Source organism: Furipterus horrens, unplaced genomic scaffold, assembly GCF_987537825.1.
Source record: "Furipterus horrens unplaced genomic scaffold, mFurHor1.1.pri manual_scaffold_10, whole genome shotgun sequence".
NCBI lineage: Eukaryota > Metazoa > Chordata > Mammalia > Chiroptera > Furipteridae > Furipterus > Furipterus horrens.
In genome coordinates, this window is record NW_028327180.1 from 12902542 (window position 1) to 12929484 (window position 26943).

General features: G+C 39.1%; 1 long non-coding RNA gene and 1 pseudogene across 1 annotated transcript in view; both read right to left on the bottom strand.

The window, feature by feature from the left end:
• The window catches only part of LOC149999251 (uncharacterized), a 234078-nt gene that overhangs the window by 162785 nt on the left and 44350 nt on the right, over window positions 1-26943 (bottom strand). The gene's annotated exons all lie outside the window — the stretch shown is intronic.
• Window positions 170-26522, bottom strand: LOC149999252 (V-type proton ATPase subunit D pseudogene; annotated as a pseudogene).

Genomic DNA, 26943 nt, shown 5'->3' on the forward strand with positions numbered 1-26943 from the left:
TTCGGCAGGACAGTCTACAAGTTCCTGGGCGGGTTCTCTAAATCTCATCTGTGGTAAGTGGTTGCTAAATTAGGCTTCTGCAAAGGTCATCCCATAAATGGACATCCAGGGAAATTTTACAGCCAGTGAAATTCTTAGGCCAAAAAATAAACAGCCACACAAACCAAACCTACACGCTGTGAACTAAACGGTGCCACGTCAGGGCTTCTGAAAGGGACCAGAGCAGGAAAGATGATTCGGACAGACGACCGTCATCCTACTCTTCAGCCAGAAGACTGGCAGGCTCTGTCACCTCTCCAGCTGCCCCCCGGTAGTCCAGGTCCCTCTCAGACTTTTCCTGGAGAATCTTTCTTCTCTTGTATTTTCTTTAACCTGTAGAGCTCTTCTTATGCTCTCTCATCCAGCTCTGCGACTATGTGAGCCATGGTGCGTTCAATTCAGAGAATGATGACACACGCATTGGCATGGCACACCTGTGGGCTGTCTCAATGGCTTCATCCAGCAACCGAGGAAGTCTGCTACGAGGCCAGTCCCACCCGAAGTTCCACTGCTTTGGCATGAATCCCTCTTCAACTTAGCCAGGTGTTCCCCACCTCTGGCTAACCCGGTCAAACCGTAGCTGTCCCTTCCTTCGTGCTGATGCCCAGATACTGGCAGAGTAACACCTGCTACGCTCTCTTCGCTGGACTCTTTGCTTGGGCTTTATTTACATCCTGGATAACAGTGGCGCTGAAGTCCCCTGCCGTGAACTTGGCCTCAGCAAGTGAAGAGGCAGCTTCTCTCACCACTTTACCCACCCATAGTTTAGGCTTTATGATCGTCTTCAGGATCTGTCAAAATCAAAGAGTGAAAGCAGCAGATTTTTTCTTCAGGAGGTTTTGACCTGTCTGTGCGCCTTCTCATTGTGCCTTCAGGTTGGTCTGTCGTCTCTGCCTGACATGCCGATGATGGTGGTTCTGCTCGGTTCTGGCCCAGGATCGTGGCCGCCACACACCCCGTCTTCCACTACTGCAGTCAGCTGCTTGTCTGCCCTTCTATTTCTTAATAATCAGACCTCTTACTTAGTGGGTGAAATTCTTCTCTTTCCTCTCAATAATATTCTCTAATTTCATCGATGATTTTATTTTCTTAATCATGTTTCCATTCTCTGTTGTTTATTCAGATAATCAAAAGGGTTTCCCATAGGCAATTTAGCAATAAAATAGACTCAAGAAAAGTTCTACTCTTTGAAAACTACTTTTAATCTCTATATTAAATTGTTTTAGATAGTATTGGAGTAATAAGAATAAACATTTACTATGGCCAACTATAAATCAGCCATTGTTCTGAGTTGTTGTTTTACACATTTAATATTCATAAGAACCTTCCTTGCCGGGTGTACTATTACCTCATCTTATAGATGAGGACACTGAAGCCCAGTTACCTGATACCCAGAGCCAGCAAGCAATGGCAGAATCTGAAGGCAGGTAGCTGTCCCCCGTCCCAGTCCTGTAACTGCTGTGGAGCTGTGCCTTTGCAGTTCCAGGCAAGTGCCTGCTACAATGGCACATGTCTTACATTTAAATATAGCACCTACCTCTTATTGTGAAGCCTCGCATTTTACTTTGAATGTATGTTTTATTTAAAAATTCTATTCTGTGTATGTTACTGCTATTTTTTATATTTTTCATATATTCAGTAGAATTGTAAATGCAGTATACCTTGAATTTAGAGTGAGTAGTCCCTCTTAAGAGTTCAAAGCAAATCACATGTAACATGCCATTTACATTTAAACACACATACTCATTCTCCAAATTGACTTTTATATAGTTTATTGTACATTTTCTCATCTTCTATCTCATTCTGTTGCCAAAGTCAGAGCCTAAACCCTTTATTCTCAAAAGGTGGTCCACGAACTAGCAGCATTACCATTGCCTGAAGGCTTGTTAGAAATACAGAATTCCATCCCTGACCAGTGTGGCTCAGTTGGTTGAACATCATCCCACAAAGCAAAAGGTTGCTGGTTCGATTCCTGGAGAGGGCACATGCCTGGGTTGTAGGCCGGTCCCTGCTGGGGGCCTGTGTGAGAGGCAGCAGATTGATGTTTCTCTCTCACATCAATATTTCTCTCCCTATCTCCCTCCCTTCCCCTCTCTCTAAAAAAGTTAATAAATTATTTTTTAATAAATACAGAACTCCAGGTACCACCCTAGACCAACAGAGTCAGAATCTTCATTTTAACAAGAACCTCAGGGGATCTGTAGGCATATTAAAGTTTAAGAACCTTGCTTAAATGATATATACCTCTAAACGAAAGGTTTTCTTAATCCTTGCTTCAGCTAATTCATTTCCATAAGTTCCCTGAAAGATATTCTTATCAATTTTACCTCTAAGTGTTTTAGTCTGTTGAAACTATGATTGGGTATTTAACTGTTTCTATGAGCTTTACTGCCTGCAGTGTTACCGAATTTTACTGAATTGAATATTGAGGACTTAAAATAGAAGCTCCTCTTCTAGGGCTGCCTGAAAAGCTATTTGTTTTCGTGGTGCTGTATCCTCCCCAAGCAATGACAAATGCCATTATTTGGGAAAAGGCAGAGCTGACGTGCTTTAGCTCTGGTGTGTAGCCTTGTAAATGTCTGTGAGAGTTCCTAAGATCAATAGGGAGTAGCTACTGTTTCTTCAAAACCCTGGGAGACTTAATGCTATATTATAGCACAATGCTGATCTCAATTCCGTTGTGAATTCTTCTCAAATTTCTTAGTTCTCAGGTATTCAAGTATAAGTTGCCCTAGGGTGTTCTGGCTTTTTACATAAATTGACTTGAAAAGGTTCCAGAAGAATATTTTAGTAGGAATACAGGATTTTGCTTCTGGCTGAAACAACCACTATCAACAACAACCAAAAACAACCATAATAACTAATAAAATCCTCAGACAAAGAGAAATACCCACACTGAAAACCATCACAATAAGCTTCCAAAAAGTAAATTAATGCAAAAGAAACTCAATCTTGAAAATGTAAGAGAAAATTCTGTGCTGGTAAGTACTTTTTACTGTTTTAATGAAGTATCAGTACCCATATCTCAATGAGTCCATCCAGAAAAAGTCCAGCCATTGTTAACATAACAAGAACAGTTTGCACAACATCAATGTAACCTGGCGGCCAAGGAGAGTGAACTGGAATGCACATGTGTGAACAATGATGACTTCACTGTACTAGTCAGTGGGAGCGGTAGATGCCATTGACTGAGCATGTGACTGTCACATTCAAAATGACTGAGTAGAGAAACAAATCTGCATCAAATTTTGTGTTAAGCTTGAACATTCCTCCATATAAACTATTCAGATGATTCAGAAGGCCGCAGCTATGGGCAACTGGTGAATGGCAGCTTCAGCACGACAACACACCCGCTCATGCATCATGTCCAGTGTAGAATTTTTGGTGAAACATCAAATCACCCAGGTGACTCAGCCCCGCTACAGCCCAGACTTGGTGCCCTGCGACTTCTGGCTTTTCCAAAAACTAAAACTACCTTTGAAAGGGAAGAGATTTCAGACCATTGATGAGATTCAGACAAATACAATGGGGCAGCTAATGGCAATTAGAAGAACTGTGTGAGGTCCCAACATGCCTACTTTGAAGGGGAATGAGGTGTCATTGTCCTATGTACAATGTTTCTTGTATCTGTGTCTTCTTCAGTAAATGTTTCTATTTTTTAATAGTACATGGATGGATACTTTCTGGGAAGACCATATATCATATAATATGAAAAAACAGAAACATTTATTGAAGAAGATACAAGATAAAAAGATGCACAAGGAAATAGCCCTTCATAAAGGAAAGTCTAAAGAAGCAACAAATAGCAGAACTAGACTGCCAAGGACTTCACACTTTGTAATGATCAGATCCACAATATAAAATAAATATGCTACTTATAATATGTAAATATATGAGAGAGGAAACTAAAAACATAAGGAAAAATAGAATATAAAAACCAATTGGAATTTTAAAAGATCAAAGGTAACTTCTAGAAGAAAGAAATAAATAAAATGACAATCTTTGCACATGCACTGAATAGAAAATTAGGTACAACTTCAGAGTGAATTAAACTGAAAGATACACTCGAACAATTACATAAAAGATGACGAAGAAAGGAAAAGTGATGAAACACATGAAATGAAGGACAGAATGGGAAGTTCTAACAAGTGACCAAGTTTCCTGAAGGTGAGATAAGAGAGAATGGAGCCAGGCCAGGGGTCGGGGCAGCTGGGGGTGGGGGGGGTAGGCAGTGAGAGCAAAAAATGTTAAGGAAATTAACTCTTCTTAAATTATGCCATCTGGAAGAGGCAACACCAAAACCGATAACGGGCTAGCCAATTTTCTAGAACTGAAACTTGAGATACAGGAAACACAATGTTTTCCAAGCAGGATAAATAAAAGAAATTTACACCTAAAGACAATAGTAGAACCGTAGACTCAAAGACGAAGAGATCTTCAAAGCAGCCATAAATAACTGACTGATTGCTTCAGTAGCCAAGAAAGGAAACAAACAGAATATTAAAAATACTCAAGTACCCTAATGTAGTCAGAAAAGGAACAACAAAAACAAACAAAAGAATTAAGAGAATAATGAAAAACAAATACAATGAAGGGAAACTTCAACAGCAATATCAGACATCAAATGCAATGTGAACAGAGAGAAACTAAAAAGAGCAAACAGATGCAACAAGGGGTCGAGAAACTATGACCCACAGGCCAAATCTTGCCCAGTTGTTTTTTAATATTTATTGGAAAATAGCCTTCTCTGTGTATTTACATATTGCCTATGGCTGCTCTGTGCTGCAATGGCAGAGGCTTGGTAGCTGTGATAGACACCATATGACTCACAAAGCCTAAAATGTTTACTATCTGGCCCTTAACAGAAAAAGTTTGCTGACTCTTGGGCTAGAAGTTTGAGGACCAATTATACATACAGACAATTTTATGAGATTGAATTAAAAAGCCAGATCCAACTACATGCAACAAGATTCAGTTTAAATTTAAAGAAAAAAAATAAAGATAAAAAGATGAGGGAAGTTATACAATGTAAGCAGACAGCATAATAAAGCTGGTGTGTTTTTCTCGACAGGAGACAAAGTATAGACCTCAAGATTAAACACATTCCAAGAAATCAAGATGGATATTTCAAAATGATAAAAGGGTTCATTCATCAGGAAGACATAACAATCTTAAATACGTATCCACCTAATAACAGAGATGCAAAGTTCATGAAGCAAAAACTGATAGAACCAGAGGGAGAAATAATCAAACCCATAATCATTGTTGATTTTTAATGCCCTCTCAGTAATTGATATAAATAAGAAAACCAACAAGTCAATAAAGAAAAAGATAAACTTCACATTTTACCCAACCACCCTGACCTACGTGCAGTTACAGAACACTACATTGCAATAACTGAAGAACACGTGTTCTTCCAAAAACATGGAATATTCAACATAACAGAACCTAATCTAGCCATAAAATAAGCCTCAGTATATTTTAAAAGGCTGAAATCTTCCAGAGTATGTTCTCTTCCCAAATTGGAAATAAATTAAAAGTCTGCAATTAGGTATATCAGAAAAATACATCACTGGAAATTAAATAACCCATTTTTAATTAACCCTTGGGACTAAGAAATAAAATGTAAGAGAAATAAGAAAATATTTCAAACTGTGTCACAATCAGACTAAAAAACAGCAACATTATGGGACATGACTGAAGTAGTGATTAGAAAGAAATTTATGGCTTTAAATGCTTATATTAGAAAATAAAATCTCAGTTTTTGACTTAAAAACCTGGCAAAGAGCAAATTAAACTCTAAGGAGAAGGGAAAAAAATATTAAAAGTCAGAACAGAAAGTAAGGAAACATTAAATAGACAAACAATAGAAATTTTTTTTTAAAGAAACACAAATTGGTTCTTTGAAAGATTTAATGAAATTGATAGACCCCTAGCAAACTAATCAGAAAAAAGGAGGGGAAACACAAATTAAGAAAATCAGTAATGAAATACTAGGTTTGCTAGAGATCCTATAGACTTTAAAGAAAAAAAGGAAAAATTATGCCAATTAATTCAATAACTTAGATGAAATAGGCATACTCCTTGAACAACTCAACTTACCAAAACTGAATCGAGGAGAAATAATAAATTAAATGGTACTCCTCCCTCTATTAAAGAATTTGAATTCATAATCAGAAACTTTCCTACTAATAGAGAAGGCACAAAATTAGGAGAAAAACACGTAGAAGAGGGAAAAAGGTAAATAGGAAGAACAAAATAAAAGCAGTAGAAATTTCAAACATATTAAGAAAAACAATATATAAAAATAGACTAGATGCCTCAATTTAAAAAATAAGTGTCCAACCTGATAAAAAAGTAACCATATAAATTTAACAATATGGGCTTTAAAAAATACAAACTTACAATAGAACACTAGATATAAAAGGATGGATCAAAAGAGTAAGAGCAGTTAAATGAAGCAAAAGAAAGTGATGTGGCCACATTGCTAACCAATATCAGACAAAACGCATTTTAAGCCAAGAAAAAAGACTGGGGATAAAGCGGTCTCTACCTAATGATAAAACATTCAATTCACCTGAAATATAACAATGAACAATTCTAAAATTGTGGTAGCAATGTTATACAAAATAAAAATTGATAAGATGACAAGGAAAAAATAAAATATTTCTCCTCACAGCATCTTAATGGAAAATGTTAACACAATTAACATATTTTAAGAATTTTTTTGAGTATCTAATCCAACAAGTAAACAAAAATTAGTGACTATGGCAAATATTTGAACACAGATTATAAAAGTAAAAAATATATATTTAATAATCTATAAATGATAAAATGATAGAACCCTATACCAAACAAAAGAGGAAACATACGCTTCTCAAATATACATAAAATATTCATCAAAATTGACTAAATATTGTTCTTTTCAGACAATTGCTCCAATTACAATAAAAATAACTTTAGAGATCAATCACAAAAATATCCAAACAATTAAGGGAAGATTTCAAAACAGAGTTTGATTTGTGTACAATCTTCAATAAAAATCCTTGGGCCATGTGATTTAACATGGACTTCTTCTAGGCATTATATTTTAATATGCACTGCAAGTATTAATAATAATAGAAGTATGCAACAGTAATGAAGAATGGTAGGAAGAGCATAAGAAGACAAGAAAAGTAAACCTAGAATGTGATTCAGGACTGGGTCTTGTTCCGGAAGTGGAGAAAAGTGCTTTGAAGGACATTATTGAGATAACTAATGAAATTGGAATAGGATTGCAGAGTAAAAGAATAGTAATACTAAATTTTCTGAATTTGATAAGTACACTATAGATATGTAACAGAATGTCCTTGTTCCTAGGAAATATCCACTGAAGCATTCTGAAATGAAGAATCATGATGTATGCAACTTCCTCTCATAAATAGTTCAAAAAATAAAACACGTTGTGTGTGCATGCACACACATGCATACATATACATGGCCTACTAGTGGGAGCAGTCACAAACCCCTACTCACAAATTCAAGGGGAAGTAACAGACCCCATGTTCAGCATGTTAGTCACATGAGGAAAACACATGGGATGATACTGGCGTGGCCAAAATACAACCTGCCACGAACCCTGAATAGAGAAATGGCAAATGCATAATCTTATCATTGATATATATACAAAATGAATTACTAATGTTCTTAAAGTTGTAAATAAATAAATAAAGCTCTTCCCCACCCCCACCCTGATAATTAAAAGACAATAATGGTTAAGACCTGGGTAGGGTTAAAATAAATTACCTGACATGTATAACAGGGGTAAGAATACTTACTCTATATGATGGTTACCAAATTATAAGGGCTTGTTGTTACTACTATAGATACTAACTGCCATGTTTTTGGAAAATACAAAAGTATGAAAAAGAGAAAATTAGTCACTCATGATTGCACCACTCAAGAATACTGAAACATTTTGATTCACCTTGACAAAACAAAATAAAAATTCTATTTTTAAAAGAAAAGATACTATTCAATATAAAAATGGTGTCAAAAAAAAAAAAAAGACAAAAATCTTGCTCTGCACCATTTTAGGACACTTATCATCGGACATGACTCTGTAGGGTAGACGCAGAGTCAGGGAGGCAGGAGCTTCACAGCATAGATGACAGGGTAGGATGAAGCCCCTGAGAGGGACCAGAGGGGGTCTCACCAAAAAGGAAATGCACAGAGCATGGGTGGGCCTCAGATCAGTGGGAAGCAACGGGAAAAGGTCTGAGAGCAGCAGGACGGGGGACAGGCTGAGGGGTCCATATATGAGGGTCCCTCATTATAAGACTGTTGGGGTCTTTTAGAGGAAGTAGTGATGAAAGAAGTAATTATTAAGTTAGATGCTAAGCAAGTTAAATTCCAAGTCAAGGAATTTAACTTGAATATTTTTCCATGTGCTTTGGAAGTTTTTGTTTTTTAACTCTTCCCAAAGCAACTCATATCCCATATATATCCTGTTATAGACTGAATGTTTGTGATCCTCCAAAATTTATAGGTTGAAATCTAATCCCTAATGTGATGGTATCAGGAAGCAGGAACTGCAGGAGGGCATTAGGTCATGAGGGTGAAACCCTCATGAAAGGGATTAGTGCCTTTCTAAGAAGGCCAGAGAGCTAGTTCATTCTCCCCCTGCCATGTGAGGATACAATATGCAGGTGCAGTGAGAAGTTGCCAATCTGACACCTGAAGAGGGCTCTCACCAGAACCCAGCCACACTGGCATCCTAATCTCAGACTTCCGGCCTACAGAACTGTAAGACATACGTTACTGGTGTTTATAAGCTCCCCAGTTGATGGTACTTTGTTATAGCAGCCAAAGCCGACAAAGACGTATCTGCTTTAAAAAAAAAAAAATCCATTTTAAACTTCTTAATGTCTTTTAGCATGTAGAATTCTGTTTTATTCCCATCTGGGGGCCTGTTTTATAACATATTGTATAAGGCTAAAACACAAACACCACAAGCCTACTGACATCTGAGCTGAGGTTTCTTACAAGACCTGCTTAGAAAAATAGACATTTTTCAGAGCTGTGGAATGAAAGCCAGCCACATAAGGTAAAGATCAGTGAATCACATCATATGCAGCTGAAAAAGAAAATTAAATTGCTCCGTGTAGAGAGCAGAGATTTAGGAGGCCCAAGCTGCCTTGCAGACAGGGGAATGGTGAACTGCGCAAGGACGTTCTGATCCAAGAAGCCAGCCCGGTAATCTTTTGAAGATAGGTATTAAATCTCCCTTGCAGAGAGTCCACATGCTATGTGTGTCCTCAGTTTCCCTATATGTAGGTCTTCTCCAGCTGTAACTTGTCTAGATTCAAGAATCACAGCCAGATTTCTGCCCCAGCCCATCCCCGAGGCTTGGAATGATCTGCCTGGCATGTGTCATCCGCAAACACCTGCTGGCCACTGGAGGAAAAGGAGGTTTTGCCCTTCCGAAGCCTGACTGATTTTAAGCAACTAGCTGGGGAAATTCTGGACTTAATGAGTCCTTCTCCTGCCCTTGGAAGAGTCACAGAATGCAGCTGTCAGGCACCAAGAGTTGCCCGGGAGTCTCACAGATCTGCAATTCTTCCGATAACATCATGTTCTACATTACCAGTTAGCGACGGCCTGACAGCTGAGATCCACCTCCTCTAAGTTCCTCAGCAAAGGAGGACCAGATGTGTCTCCTTTAGTGGTCTGTACATGCTGAGAGGTCTTTGAAGATAAGCAAATTTTATTTTATTTCTCTATGAAAAAGGGAAGGAATGGCATGTACGGATGGATAGCTACTAGAATCCAATGGCCAAGGAAGCGTTTCCTGAGCATCTGTCTCCTTTGAGCCAGGCACTGAGCTCACTTCTACAGATCTGATTCGGAAGAGAGTAAGCGATTCCTGGCACATCCTGACCCAGGGGACGCAGCAGGGGTGAAGGAAAGCTCTAAGCCTCAGGATGTGCCACCGAGCCTTTATTCTGGAAATGTCTGAATCAGGACTCTCTAGTCAGAATAAACGTTTTACCAAGATGTGATCATTACAGAATGCCCACAGCACCCATTGTTACAACAACCAGACTTGGCCTACATCAGCTGTTTATATCTTGCTCTAAAAAAGTGACATCAACTTTTATTCCAAATCCTTCCTTTTTTCAAGGTTAAATGTTTAACTGTACGTCGTACGTCGGGAGTGGGCATGATGATGCAGTATGTCTTTGTCATTCTCTTTGTCATATCCAGCGTCAGTGGGTTGCTGGTCTGAGGTCATCAGGTTACTTCTGCTACAAGCTTTGGCACCAGCTTCTGAATGAAGCCAAAATCGATCTGTTGTTAACCTGCTGATTATCATCCTGGCGTCGGCCGTCTAGCGGGTACGGGTACGACAAACACCAGATCAGCCCAGGACAGCCCCTCGAGACAAATTTGCATACTGATTCTCATCTCTCCCTGTTTCTTTTTGACTGTATTTGAGGCTTGCTGTGATCTAGGGCCTTTTGGGAGTAAATATCTTTTCAAAGAGAGGAGAAGCTCCCATCTTTCACAAATTCGTTTTCAGGATGAATTTTACTGTTGAAAGCTCATCTGCAGTAGAATATACCTCTCAAAGAGGAAATAAAATATTTTTCGATAAATTGCCCCCCTCCCCCGGGAAAAAAAGAGATGAGCTTTATGTCAATATATCTATGACAAAGAAAGTATTTACGAAATGTATCAGCATTATTTTCTGTTTGTGCAAATTGCTACCAGAAAAAATCTAGAATGCTTATAGTGTGGAATGTTAATGAAAACCTCTGAAGATGGCTTGGTACCACCTGGCTGGAATCCCAAGTATAACTTTCCCCGTCCTTGTCTTTCCTCTGTTTTTTCACAAACATTCAGTCCGGGTCTTACTGGTTCCTACGAAAACACTAGAAGGCATTACCCTGGTGACTGATTTCCACCTTCAACAATTGAAAAATATGAAGAATAACACCAGTACAATTCCAAGTAAGGTCATATTTAATGGCAGATTTTTTTTTTAAGTGGATATTATGCTCATTTCCAAACCAGCTGATCGGGAATGAATTTTTCACTCAGAATTGCCCTTTATACTTTTAGTAATTCCTCTGCATCTCTTCTCAAAAAGAACTCCAAAATATTATTAGCTAGGGGTTTCTTCTGCCTCTGATTTCTCAAGTAAATGAGTCATGCTGTTCTCGAGGACCTCTCTTCCTAATGAGCTTCTTTATTCGGGCTGAAGCAGTAGTGGCCCTGAGTGCTGACAAGCAGTAAAAATAATTGCTTGGAACCCAAACGGTGCCTTTGTGTGTGAACAAGCCAAGTGCACTTTGAGCTACAGACCTGCTTTTCCTCTCCTTCTACCTCCCCTTCCTGTCCACACCAATATTTATTAGAAGGTTGCATCTTTTTTTCAGTTATGCCATATCCAGGCTTTAAAATGATTGCAAACAGTATTTTAAATTCAGTTTCATGCTAATCAGCAAAATATACCCTTTTCCAAAACCAAAAAAAAAAAAAAAAAAATCTTTTTTAACTTCAAAGTCATTGAAGTGATCCAGGGGGGTTCTTCTATTACATATTGAAGACATACATATACTTATATTTTAATCAACTTTAAAATATGTGTATATCTGCAATATTAAAGGATTTGGTCTCAAGGTGAGGGGCTGATGAATTTGATTTTGTAACTCTTTTCTGCTTCACTGAATTTATTAAATACAGTGAGGTTTTGAGAGCATACATCAAATAAAATTGCTTAATTAATCTCATATAGCTAAACTCTGGCCCATGCACGGGCTTCTGTAGTCACCTTAGAACTGTGATGCCAGTATGTCCACCAATGGACTGACAGGTGTGCAAAAACAATGGACTAAAAATACCTTCTATCTGCCTGGCACATTACAATCTCAAATTATATAACTCCTCAGAATTATATCTGCCTCCACTGCAACTGCCTCAAAGGGTTGACAAGGATTAAATGCAACCATGCAGGTAAATCCTCAGCACGTACATAGGTCACAATAAATGGACACTCTTCTTCCTGGTCCTGATTTCATTTCCTTCTGTGGATGGCACATGTTTCTAATTTCTATTCTATATGTTCTCATAAATCTGTTAGTCTTTCCTGCAAGTTAGCATTGAAATCAAGTCATAGCTCCAACTTCCTCTCACTTTTTTTCCTGAAAGGCACTGAGTAATTCATGGTGTATGAATTCCTCAGACCATATTTTATGTCTATAGCAGTTTCAGTTTCCGGAATCTAGACTTCCCTGGGATCAGTTAGAAATAATACTACATTGACTATTTATAAACTTTTCAAACAAATTTTTGTCTTTAATTACCAAGCTCTTTGGAGATTATAGTATATTATCTCTCACAGATAGTTTTTTCTCTGGTGATGATTGCACTTAGTCTGTTCTTTTCCCCATTACTTTCCAAATGCAAAGATATACTGTTAACTTCTAAAAGAGATGATGTGAGACTATCGGATGAGAGGAAAAATTAGAAATAAAGAAGCCGTTGCTTCTAAGAGCTGACAGTCCTCCCTCCTCATCAAACACAGAGCATTTGTATGTAAAGCCAACAGCATAATGAGGAGGTTAATCTGGAGCCAGGCAGAAATTATGTAAAAAATTTGGCTTTAATTAACTTGCTTTAGAGAGAAATAAAATGCTATCCTGTGGTCTGCACAGTAGTTTTTCCTCTTACCTTTGCCCTATACAATGGTTCCTTGATCTTCAGCAACCAGCCACTCCCCACAGCATCTCACTATTTTGATAACATTTTCAGTGGTATTACAGTAATACCTACTCTCTGAAGAAAGAAAATACTGTTGAGTGAGTAGTATAATGAACACTGGGATTTACCCACCCAGAAGTTACTCCCTACGCCTGCCATTTTCCTTGCTCACAGAATCCCAATTTTGTTCAGGTCTTCCTCATTAAACCCTAATTTTCAATGAAGGCATCAAACCCTTCATTGGCTTCCCTGGAGGCAGCCCTGTTTCCTGAACCAGCCTCAGCACTGGGCCTGGGGGTGAATTAGAATTTGCCCAGGTCCTGTTGCCAATGTTGCCTTGTGCGAGGACATGTGATAAAGCTCAGGCTGATGAGAAGATTTTAAGAAGAGAGACAGAAGAAGGGGCTCGTCTTCTGCTCTTGGATGTTGTCACATCTGCATGATGCTATAAAACTGCAGCACCCATCTTGGGACCTTAAAGGAAGTTAGCCTGGAAGGGGGTGCTGGGATGGCAGAATAGAAAGACAAATGTAGAGTCAAATTTTGATGGCATTGGAAAACTGTTGTTAGATTAATTAGCCTTGCGAGTGTCCTACATCTGGAGTTTTTGCTGTGTAAGATGATGAATCCCCTCATTATTCAAGATGTGTTAAGATGGGGTCCCTGATACTTGCAGCCAAAATCAGGTGAACAAAGCTACAGCAATATTATTTTATGAAATGCTTGCAAAAGGCTAGACTAGACGATGCCCATGACTTTAGGGGTAGGCCAGGGCTCTGTTTTTAATCTTGCAGCCTTCTAAAGCCTATTCTCTCTCAGCTTCCAATGTGAAAGGATGTATTATTATAACTTAGAAAGGAAAGACGACGCAAAGCATTGGGCAAAATAACAAATATGCCAAATATGGGAAAAGGAGAGCATTTTGTAACACTCACCAAAAAAAACAAAAACAAAAACAAAAAAACCTAGTGATAAATAAAGGACAGACCTGAATCTGAATCTTTTGTTATATTTCTTCTGGGATGCCTACCTGGAATGAATGAATCCTTAAAGGTTATCTGAATAAGACATATGAGATTGGAAACAACATGAGATCCTATCAAATAGAATGACAGCCAGAAATGGCTGAGATTAGAGGTAACAGGAATAAATGTTAAGTCTTAGATCTAGGTCCTAAAAAATGCAGTGCATATGTTTAGGAAAGGGCTGAAAAGAAGCCCTCGTGGTTTTAATTGTTGCCAAATTTGGCACATACAAATAGTGTTATGTGGCCACCATAAACATTATGAGATCTTCCTTTATTGAGTATAGTGTCTAGAGTTAGATAAATTTCAGCCCCAGAGAGATATCAAAATTACCTGTGTCCCTTTAAGAATGCAGATATCTGAGCTCAACTCCAGATATAGTGAATCAGAATACTTTGGAGTTGGAACTGGGTTTTGTGCATTTTGTAAACTTCCATAGGCAATAGACAATGAGCTGGTCTACACGTCAGGTCTGGGAAGATCTGCTGAATGCAACTCTTAACCAATAAATCTGGAAAATGCTGGAATTCTTATGTCATCATATTAAATCTGGAATATGCCACCATATTAAGAAACATCAATAAATCATTTTAACAGCTTCTTTGCCATGCCACATGTGAAAGAGACCAAGAAAATGTCTTTCAACTCACAAAAGAGATACTCAGAAAAAAAAGTACAATCAGAGAACTTGATAGAAAAACATAGCGCTATATATGTTATTATAAAATTTTATCGTTTTATAAAAACTGACAATGTACATGAATGACCAGCAGTGTACTTGAAGTTAGTGTCAACATTTATAAAAACTTTCACAGTCAACTTCATAGAGGAAATTATGCTGAAGAACCAAAATACCATTATGAAGCAATAAATTATGTTGAAAGTTTTTTCAACAACTGACTGAAAAAAAGAAAAGGGAGGGCGAGGAATAGTCATGCTATAAAGAAGCCCAATGTAGAATAACTGTTCATTGTGAAAAAAATAAAAGTGAATCTTATCATTTTAATTATTCCAACTGTAATAATTTTGGTGTAAAAAGTCATTGAAAATAAGTTTTTTATGAAATAAAATGTTCCCTGAACACAATGTGCTCTCTCTTTTGTCTTTGTCCAAACGATGATGCTACCACATCTAAGAACACCATTGCCCCCTCTCACAATTCTCTGCCGAACCTGCACTCATGATTTAGGTTCTAGATGATGCGATTACCTTTGAGAATTCTTCCCTGAACAACCTCCCCAAACCTGGGTTGACGGTCCCCCCCCAAAAATGAACACTAGCCCTCGCACCCTGTGTAGACTCCTAATATGGCATAAATTATACTGTCTTGCCACAGCTTATTTATTTGTACTCCCCCATCTTGTAACATGAGCATGTGTACATGAACACACACACACACACACACACACACACACACACTATACATTCCTCCTGGGCCAGGACATAGCATCTAGCATCTTTTGAAGAACACAATATGAACAAAACCTATTTTTCATGAATGAATATAATGTCATAAAAAAATGTTTTGTTTTGTTTTTTTTGCTATTGGCTAAACAACCACCCACATTTTCTTGAGCCTTTTTCATTGTATTCTGCAACATCCCCTGTTTTATCTCCTGGCCCAGGGAGCAGAGCGCTCAGCCCTTCCACAAGCTGAAAACCTGATTGGAGTTCTGTGCATAGGCCTCTTTGGATATTTTTGCATATTGGTTTCCCACTTTGAAAACAGAGAAAATGTATAATGTCTCATAATTTATGTTAAATAATTACCATGAAAGCTTTTATAAACAAAAATATCATGATGGCATCTGGTCAAGATGGAGAAATGTGTCCATTTTAGCATTCATAACAATATTTTCAGATGACTGGGTCAACTTTTTTCAATTAATTTTATATTTAAAAAGGGTTCAAGTGGATCTCATAGTAATCGTGGTTGTGAGAGATTTTTAAAGCCTAGTCCATCTTAGGAACATTCACTTGAAAGTCTTTGTCAAGCTGACCAAACACATGTGATATTTGTTATCTTCTGTTTTTCACACATTGACAGAGGCAGAGAGATTACACAGCCTGTTTTGTCAGATATCATATTAAGCGAACGGCGTTATGGATTCCCTGTTATGACAGGACATTGGGGTGCCTCTGACTTTTTATCCTTTCAAATATGAATCAGTCACACGCAGGGACAGCTAAGAGATGATAACAGTCTTAGCCAAGGATGCAGCATAAACCATTTCAAAATCTCTGAGAGCACAACTCAGCCAACTGTGTAGGCACGGAGGCTGGCCAGACTCAGCGAGTGAGCCAAGAAACGACCATTTCTGATCGTGTAGAAACCCTGACACAACAGAATTTTCAACAGAAATGTGTCACATAACTCAAGCCCGTGGTTTAGGGGTTAAGACCCTGCATTGTTTCATGCAGAAAGCACAGTCTGTAATGAAGCGCCAAATGCACACATGCACACCCCCACTTTTTCCATTTGTTTGTTCTGGGGGATTCCATATTTCTGTGTTAGCTGCCCTGGCTCTCACTCTGCACACCCCTGGCATCCTGAAAGCATTTTAGAGCCCGTGAGTCTCCTGAAAACACTCTGGTTGATGTTAGAATGAGCAAAAGAAATCCAAGACTACATGTACCTCAGTTCTCCAACTGTCTTCTCCCCACCCTCAAATACATACACACGGAGCTTATTCAAGTTCAGAAGAACCTTGAGAAGGTAGATCAACTTAGTGATTTAAAATCTCAGTGTAACTCTGAGAGACACCATAACCCTATGAGGTGGGTTTGCTCAAGAATTAAAAATAGCTGCCCTGAGCTAACCGTCCTCTGGGTAAAGCTGGCTTCTGGCACGTTGCCAGTACTAAAGCAATCCTACAGAAGCACTTTGCAGTAAGCCAGCCCAAATTTTTCCATGATTTTCCTTGTCCGGTTAGCCTAGATCCAATTCACTGAAGCATACTGTTCTAAGGCACAGGGAGAACAAGATGTTCTCTTTAATCACTGAGGTAGAATGCATTGTATATTGGGGGAAGCGTACCTCTGGAGAGGCATGAGCCAGGGGAAAGAACATTAGAACAAGAATATCGTGGCCTCTAGCTCTGTCCTCTTGGAAAAGTTATTCAGATTCTCTAAGCATACATTTCTACTTGCTTGCAACTACATTCTTAATAGAAACACAATAGTGTGAATTTTGGTTAAAAGCTTCTAATTAAATATGTTCTAAGTCTTTTGCCAAATATATTAACTTGTCAGCACGGATGGAAGTTTTTCATAATTTTATAGAACTTACAAATACATTGAACTTATGAAATAAAAATTAGAGGTTTAAGAGAAATGTACCTCTGCATACATTAATTACCTCCCCCCTTTTCTGGATTGAACCCTCAATGACAAGACGCAAAACAAGGAAACAAACAACAGAATACATTACAGAGCACCAAGATAACACTCTGCCAGACTCAAAGGGAGGAGATTCACCAGAGAAACTGACACATGATTGCCAAGGGAAACCGAGCCTGAGCATCACAATGCAACATAATATCTCAACTTAAGGAAGAACTCAGAAACCATAAATACATTCGACTTGAACTTTTGCTTTTCAAAAGGGAGAATAAAGACTATCATGAGGAAATAGAAAACGAGTACCAGAAATCAACATGCTAGAGTAAAACTGGTGCCAGACCAATTTTAACTAAGTCGACAGTTATGCTCACACCTTTCTGCAGCTAGGAGACTTTCCAAAGACATTATAACAAATGTTGCTTAGTAAAAGGAGAATTCAAAAAAAAAAAAAACAAGTAAATAGTCAAGACAGATAAAATTATGCCAGCTCTTACCAGAAGAAAACAGAAATTTCTGGAGGAAATTAATGATTAAACATATTCATTGACAGCTTCCTAAATGCTATAATATGCTACTTAAAATTCTTTGAGCTTGTCCAATTTTAAGATGTTTTATTTCAAGTTCAAAAAGTTATAATAAAATGCTAATTTTATTACTTCATTTATGAGGGCATAATTTTTTCTTAAAAAAAAGCTTTATCACATTCTCAAGACATTTTCTCTCCCTTTTTAACATGTCAGACAAAATTACACGTGTATGCTATACTATACATAATTTACATCCAAAATATAAACTGCATTCAATCTGTACTTTATAAATAAAAACTTACAAATGAAGTGAAAACAACAATAAAAAACTCTTTTCTTCCTAAAATCACTTTGTTCATTTTGACCTTTTTAAAAATGGTTGTTGAGAGGTATATGAATGAACACACATCAAAAAGATATTGAAACCCTCAAAGGTCATTTCTTCCTTTTTACAGTAATGAAAAATTCAAGGCAACTGTCAGAAAATAACTCACAGAGCCCCATATTGGGCTGACATCAAAGAAGCTGTTGATTTTATGGTTACTTTCAAACAAAAAAAAGACTTCACTGGCAATCGGATGACGCTGGGATCCCACTCTGTGAACATAACCATCTTGTTTTGACAAGAACAAAGGTGCCAGCTGTTTTCCTAGGAGCATATTAGAATCCAGAGAGCCATTATTTTTCAAGAAAGTTTCTTGGGAGACACCCCAGATCTCTGAGGGTTTCTTCATTATGCAACACCCAAACGGGCCCATCCTCTGCACTCCCACCCTTCCACCTCCCACCATGGACAATGATCAGACTCTACCATGAGGCAAGAGCTCCTCAGCAAACTTAAGAAAGTGGATTGACCCAGTGATTCCACTGCTAGGATTATACCCAAAGAATCCTGAAACCCCAATTCAGAAGAACTTATGCACCCCTATGTTCATAGCAGCACTGTTTACAATAGCTAAGTCTGGAAACAGCCTAAGTGCCCATCTGTAGATGAGTGGATCAAAAAACTGTGGTACATTTACACAATGGAATACTATGCAGCAGAAAGAAAGAAGGAACTCCTGCCATTTGCGACAACATGGATGGAACTAGAGAGAATTATGCTTGGTGAAATAAGCCAGGCAACGAAAGAAAAATACCTTATGATATCACCTGATACAGGAGACTAATGAACAATACAAACGAACAAAACTGAACAAAGAACAGAGTAACAGTTATTGGGGGGAGGGAGAGAAGAGGGGTAAGTAGGGGAACGAGTATAAATAACCCACGGACACGGACAATGGGGTGGGGATTGACTGTGGGAGAAGGGGTGGGCTGGGTGGGGGGTAGCAATAAGGGAAAAAGTGGGACAATTGTAATAGAAAAACAGTAAAAATAAAATTAAAAAAAAAGAAAAGAAAAGAAACTGAGGACCTTCAGCTACATACACAGGTGCATGGAGGTTGGGGCCAGAGGATAGAGGCTCTTAAATATGAAGCTAAGAACTGAGACTTGGTCCGAAAGGCCATAGGGGACCTACTAACTCATTAAAGCAAGGGAAGTATGTGTTCTCATAAAGCAGAGTAAGTCATGTAATCAAGTCAAGTATTTAAAAATAATAAAAAAAGATTTCTTGCAACGACTCTCAATATTCTAGAAAGTTATCATATATAAATAGGAGTTTAAGCCACACTGAGAACATAGCTGAAAGGAGAGAGTATGATACCACACAGGTCTCAGTCCAGAAGTTTCCATGGCTTTCTGCCACAAAGCTCGGTTGCCTGAGTAAAGACAGCTGATAATGGGGTGACCCAACGTTAGAGATTAGCAAATGGAGATGTTGAAATGACTGACTATGGGTCCAGCGGGACAAGCAAGGCAAGTGAAGTCCACACGGCACTTAAGAGTCAAGATAAAACAGAGGAAGAGGGCTGAAGACTGGATCTGTGATGCTGTGAATTATAACACAAGAGTCACTGTCACCTGAGTATGTTGTGAGTCCTTGGGCACACTGAGTGACGGACTGCACCAAGGCACTCTTTCCAAATACAGCACAGAATGTGAGACTAGACCAGTCACTTCAATTGTATTTGGAGGAAGAGCATCAGTAGAGATACAAGACGATCCTTGAGGTTGGAATAGATGGGTCGCTTCATCCTCTTCCAATCAATCACCAGAGAGCCAGTTTGGTTCAAAACAAAATTTTAAAAATCAAATTTGTTTGGGCTACATTTAGAAAACCGCAATGGATTTTTATTGCTAATGTCACCATAATTCCTATAGTTCTTAAAAGAAGCCTTAGCTAAACTAGCACAACAGTGTAGCATGCCAACATCTTTCTTTTATTTATGTACCCTGGATTAAAATTGAGCATCATTTTAAATTATCATTAGCTCTCTTTTATAAAGTAGGATTTCAATTCATGAAAATATAGAGGAAAATGTCAGTGAAATGTACCAGTTTTAAGAAAATATAGTAAGAATGTGATTCTTTCCCCACTAATGAGAGCTCTATTTCTTTTCAATAAATATTTAGTTCATTGAAGGTGGTCTGTTAGTTTTTTCCAGCCCATGAGATTCTCACTTAACAGGATTTTTTTCTCTAAAGAAAATAGAGATATTAAGTCAATGTAGCCTCCTATAAAAAAGTACAGAACAGTCTAACATCTGCATAAACATCTTAACTATAGACATTGGAATCAGTAACAAATATATGTTCACAGACATGGACAATAGGGTGGTGATTGTATGGGGAAAGAGGGTATAAGAGTGATAAATGGTAATGAAAAAAATACAATAAAATATAGAATATGATACATTTAAACTATATATGTGTGTGTGTGTTTGTGTGTGTGTGTGTTAATACTTATCCATTTAATTAACCATGTTCCAAATACTTTTAATTTTATTTATGGTGTAGAGCAAACATTATTTATAGGGTATAGCCCATCACTCAATCATTTACATAATTCCCTGCCATGGTTTAAAAAGATATTCAAATCTAGAATAATAACAACATAAGATGCAAGTAAAATATACACATTTGCTTCTTCTCACTAATGTCTATTTAAAAATTATCTGGATTCTTATTAAACAATCATTCATGGTGAGTCTGGTAGTTAACAGAATGCATAAATCTTTTTCTCATAGAAAAATCTTAAGCAGAATGAATTCAATGAGTGCTTCCTTACCTAAGACCATAGAAGGCTAGAGTTGGGATGGAATTTAGAGATCATGCTCATGGGTTCTTAAACCTAGAAGGTCCACAGATAATGCCAGCCCTTGAAGTTACACAAGAAATCGTGGATATACTCATGCATGTGCATTTGGGAGAAGAAGGAAGCAGTGGAGATATACCAGAGATTTCAGCAGATTCTTAATTGATTTACAGAGTCTAAAAAAAGCAGAAATATCCACTTTCTCTTTATTTTACACATTAGATTTATTCTCTACATTCTACATATGTAGAATAACCTCTATTCTACATATCAGGTAGCTGAGACCCAAAGTGAGGACTAGAGGCCCTGAAAGTCAAAGTCATGGAGCTAGTTAGAGGGTCAGCTGACAATGGTCTCTCCAACTGTGACCTAAATGCTGGCTCTTCTTCCCACATTGGCACTATTCAGAGGTCTCCACTGTGGAATCTTAAAAAGAGAGCTTTTAAGACTGGGAAGTTGCAATGCTTTAATGTCTCCCCTGTCATTCTATTCTGTTCTTCCTCTGGAACAAACACTTTATAACTTAAAATTAGAAATTTGTTTAGAGCAGGGAAATTCAGAATCAATATACCTTTGTATTCTAAACTTGGAGGAGAAATACGAATTTTAATCTGTCAAATACAAGTCTTAAACACAATTAGGGTAGGGAGCGTATATCGTGAAATTTGAGACCCCTACATATGTTATAATCTTTACTTAGTATAAGGTGATAATGAAGAAATGGGCTCTGCGGACGGAGTTCAAACCCAGCCTCCCTCACTCTTCAGGGGTAAGACATCGCACAACATCTTTAGCCTTTCCTGTGCCTCTGTTTCTGATCCAACGGGGATAACAGAAGTACTTGTCTTAATTTTGGTTTCCCAAAAACAGAACGTGGCAGGATCTTGTTTGTAAATAGTTTACTGGAAGCTGTCTCCAGAAGGGAGGAATGAGGCGTGACAGGAATGAGACAGAGCTGTATTGGTGTCAAGTGTCAAAGCTGCTTCTGTAAGGGATGGCAGCCTGGCTCAGCCCGGACCTCTGAGGCTGGAGGATGAACCCACTGGCCCTTGTGCCCTTTGGCTAAGAGTTGCCCTGAGAAGGTTAAACCCTCTTCACTCCTGTATGAGGCTCACAGACAGACCTAGAGCCTTCCTGCAGTTCTGGAGCAAGCCTCAGACAGAAGGCAGATGGACACACAGTGTGTTTGAGGTGAGACACTCAGCGCGAGTCCGAGCTTGCAAAAATCGATCTGCCACAGCGGTGACGAATCAGAGTAGAGTCAAAGGACAGTGACACAAGACATTAAAAGCACTGGCTTTGCTGGCTGCTGTGGCTCAATAGATTGAGCGTCAGCCTGCGAACCAAGTGTCGCTGGTTTGATTCCCAGTCAGGGCACATGACCAGGTTGCACGCCAGGTCTCAAGTTGGGGGTGCATGAGAGGCAAACACACATTGATGTTTCTCTCTCTCTCTTTCTCCTTTTCCTTCTCTCTAAAAAATACAAACAAACAAACAAACAAATAATTTTTTTAAAGCACTGGCTTTATTATTTACCTCAAAACATCGCTGTAGGGATTTAATAAAAGTAAATCAGGTTAAAGTGGTTAGAAAGAATCTAGCATATAATAGGGGGTAAATTCATTTAACTGTGATTCTTGTTCTTTTAATATTTATTGAGTGTCTACCAGATGCCAAGTACAATGTATCAGGTGATACAAAACAAATAATAATAAATAAATAACACAGACTCTGCCCTCAATCTCTTCACAGTCTAATAGAGAGAGCAAAGACTTAAGCATTTGTCAACAAGGCAATAAATTTTATGATAAAAGTGTACCTTGAGTCTAACTGCTACATGAAGTAGGGAGAAACACACTCTGCCTAGAGATCTTAGCAATCAGAAAGGTCTCACCGAGGGTGTTAAGTCTGCACAGAATCTAGACAGATAAGTAGGAATGGCCTCAGGTTGGGGAAGCATTTTAAGTAGTGAGAGCAACATACAGTATTCCCTCACTTATCACTGGTATTACATTCTAGACCCCCCCCCATGATAGGTGAAAATCCACGAAGTAGGAACCTTACATTTATTTTAGTATTTTAAGGCTTTATAAACCCTTCCTACACACGTATAAACAATTCCCATTCCCTTATTTACCATTTCCACACTTTTATAAACACTACTTATGTTCTTAAGCATATTCTACACTCTTAACCCTACATAACTTTAACAGCATACATATACAGTACTGCAAAATCCCGCGATAAGTAATTAAATATAATATTTTTAAAAATCGCGCGATACAGTGAGGTCGTGATAAGTGAACCACGATATAGAGAGGGACTGCTGTACACCGAAGCAGGTCCAGGGGCAAGAAAACAGGAGCTCTGAAAGAATAGCAAGGGCTTCTAGGGGGCTGGGACACAGAATCCCATGGGTGAATGTCAGGAGGCAAAGCTGTACCATGAAGAGACAAAGCATGATCGTGAAGGATAACCCACTTTCCTTAGTTTGGAATTCATTCTACAGGCAATGGGGAACAATGGAATGATTCAGGTCTTAGGACCTTGTTAGAAGTACAGAAGAAGGATTGGTGCAGAACAACCCTGGATACTCAAAGCATCAGCTGGAGGCTATTTCATTTGATTTACCCGAGGTAAAGATGACAAATGTCAAAACTAATCTAGAAGAGTGGCAGGGAGGATAAGAGGTACAGTGTATTCATTTTGGTGACTGGATGCATGTGGAAATTGAGGGAAAATAATGTTTCTAAGATGATCTCCTTCTGGCTTAAGTAATTGATTGTTTAGTAATGTTTGCAACCAAGACAGCAAATAAAGACAAGACTACATCTCAGAGAAAGTTTTAAAAAATGAGTTCATTTTGGATCTACATATTGGCTCTAAGGGATCTACCAAGTTCACATGCGTTTCCACGGTAAAGTCAGCCAGAGGGACCAGCAGAAGTGAGAAGGCCAGAGAGGTTCCCATGATGTTCTGCAGGGCATTTTGCAGTACTTCTCTGGACCCCAAACTGAAACTAGACCTTGATAAGTAAATGTGATATTTTAGTAAACTATGAGCTACATATGACCATTTTTTAACTCCAACAATTTACTATATCTTTATTAGAATACATGCAAGGTACATGATGGGTGTTTTAGAATATGACATGGATTAATGTTGTATCTGAAATTCCAGCACTGATGATTTATTACTCTTATGATATTGTTCTCTCCAGTTTTTGTTGTGGAAGTCCAAATACTTTTGAATCCACACATTGAGGTGTTATTACTCATGGCAAATCTACGTTTTGCTTCCTTAATCTATTTTTTTTAAGCACTTAGGGAACAGGGGCTTTGACGTGGGGGTAGAGAAATGGGGTCCATTGTAGCACAGATGGGGAGGACAGGAGGGAAAAGACTAATTTTTCTTTGGGATCATAAGTCATCACCAAGGGGCACAGCCTCTGTCATGAGGGAAGGTGGACTTGGGTTGAGGAGGGGTTCACAGGGCGTGGAAAACAACTGAAGGTCAATTCCATTATTTTAGCTCTTTGGCCTCAATTTACAAAATCTGGTACAGTTGTAATATCAGAAAACTACAGTGGAAACACTGACAACAGACTGACTCATGCTTACAGAATACTGATAACAGTGTTTGTTTGTTTGCCTGTCTATTTGTTTGTTTTTTACAAAATCAGATTGTTTCTTGATTGTGAGAATTTGCTAAGGAACCTGAAGTATCTCCTTGGTTGGAAGTGAAGCCAGGAACCTAGATCCAATGCCAATGTTCAGTTTAGAATATTAGGTTATATAAAGTAAAATTTTATAACAAACATCAATCTATATTTCATCACATTAACCTAAGTAAAAGGGCTGTAATTTGTGAAAGACCTAACCCGGTCCCTCAGCTTACAGAGTGGGTGAACTTTTCTGACAGACCGTTTATTCAGGGAATGAGTAGCACTGGTTTTCCTGCTTAATAAGCTGGTACCATGAGCATCAAATCTTCATCTCCTCTATTAAGTGAAACTATTCCCACTGCCCTCCTACCATATTCTCTCATTAGACAAGTACCTTAGGTCAGAGTTTCTTTCACCAATTACAGGCCTCATCAATTCCCCAATCTCGGTTTTAAAGGGCTCTAATAGGAATTTAAGTTTCCTATAACTGAGAAGCAATTCCATTAGGAAAGGCAGGAAGAAAGAGGAAGCGACTACAGGATTAAAGGAAAAACTCACATGCTCAGTACTACTGTGTACCAACTCCTCTGAGAAGCAGCGATGAGACAAACATGGGCCCTACTTTGGGGGCCTCACAGAGAAGCCTAAGAAACAAGCTGCAAGGGGCACAGACAGCTACAAGATGGCAAAAATCCTCCACTACAGAAAAAGGAACCAACTGCCTAGAGAACCAGGAGGGGTCGCCAACGAGATGGCGTTAGTCCTTCCGTCAGTTGGTCAATAAGTACCTAGTAAGGCGGGTCTGCTGCATGGGCAACAGCAGATCCTCCATATCACCCCGCCCAGGCTCTGTAGCTTCAGCTCCACTGGAGAGGACACTCCAGCATCATCGCAAGATGTCGATTCAACACGGGAGGAGACAGATACCGTGTCACTCCCGAGTCGGACTGCACAGCCATTCTCGGCGGTGCAGATAGACTCTTAAGAAGCTACACCATCGTCTCTCGAGGCTCTGTAGCTTCAGCTTCACTGGAGAGGACACTCCAGCGTCATCGCAAGATGTCAATTCAACACGGGAGGAGACAGATACCGTGTCACTCCCGAGTCGGACTGCACAACCATTCTCGGCGGTGCAGATAGACTCTTAAGAAGCTACACCATCGTCTCTCGAGACGGACGGCTGCCGACGACGACCTAGTAAGGCAGGTGCTCTTTTAGGTGATAAGAAACACACTCTAGTTGGAGGAATAAAAGTGCCATGCACCTAGGAAGAGCCTGAAAGAAGATTAAATCACGAAAGAGGATGTTTGAAGGTGTTCGTTTGCCAAGGTGGTCAGGGGAGGCTGCTTTGAGGACTGAAAGAAAAACACAGCCATGCAAAGCTCTGAACTGAAGCTGCAAAAAAGAAAAAAAAAAAACAGCTTGCCATGTTTGAGAGACAGGACAAGGTCAATGTCCCTGTTAGCAAAGTGAACAAAGGGAACAGAGAAAGAAGAAAAGTCACAGGTTACTGAGGGATCAGAGCCTGTGGGCCTTTGGATACTGTGGTTGGGAAAGGACACTTAATTGTAAGTAGATGCCACTGGGGGGCTTTAAATGGGGCTGCTGTGGGCAAACGTAGGCCACAGGCGGCTTTGTCTGGGACCTGTGGGGAGCGCTGGTCTGAGAGGAGCAGTAGGTAAGCCGGGAGCCTGATGAGGAGGTATGGCTGCCGTTGAGGTAGAATGATGGTGGCGCTGATCCAGGGAAGAAGCAGGGGCATCCGGGCTATGGGCAGGAAGATGGTGACAATGAATAAGATTTGGGATACGTGTTGGTGGTGAAGTGGCAGGAGGTGTTCATGAGTTTGATCTAGAAGGTGAGGAAAAGGGAAATCGAGGCTCACTCTCAGGTTTGGCCTGAGCAGCGCTGTAAATGGCCCTCACCTTTACTGGGATGGGGATGGCTTCGCGAGGGGAGAGAAAAAGCTGTTTTCTGGCCATGCTGAGTTGGACATTGTACTTCGAAATCCAGCTGGGGAGAAGCACATAATGGGACAGATGAGTGAAGAGAGGCGAAGGGGAGGTTCAGGCTGGGGATAGAAATGTGTGAGCCCTCACATAATAGATGCTTCTGGCACTGTCTGAACACCCTGAGATGCATCGTTCCACTCCCATTCATGAGGCATCTGCAATGTGTAAAAGCAGGTACTTGTCCTTGTGGCAGATAAATAGGATGGCTGTCTTTCAGGAGCTTAGGACAGTGTGTGTGTGTGTGTGTGTGTGTGTGTGTGAGAGAGAGAGAGAGAGAGAGAGAGAGAGAGAGAGAGAGAGAGAGAGAGAGAGAGAGAGAGAGAGAGGGAGATAAATCAGTAAAATTCTCAGCAGAAAGAAATAGCTATAAGAGACCCAAACAAAGTGGAGG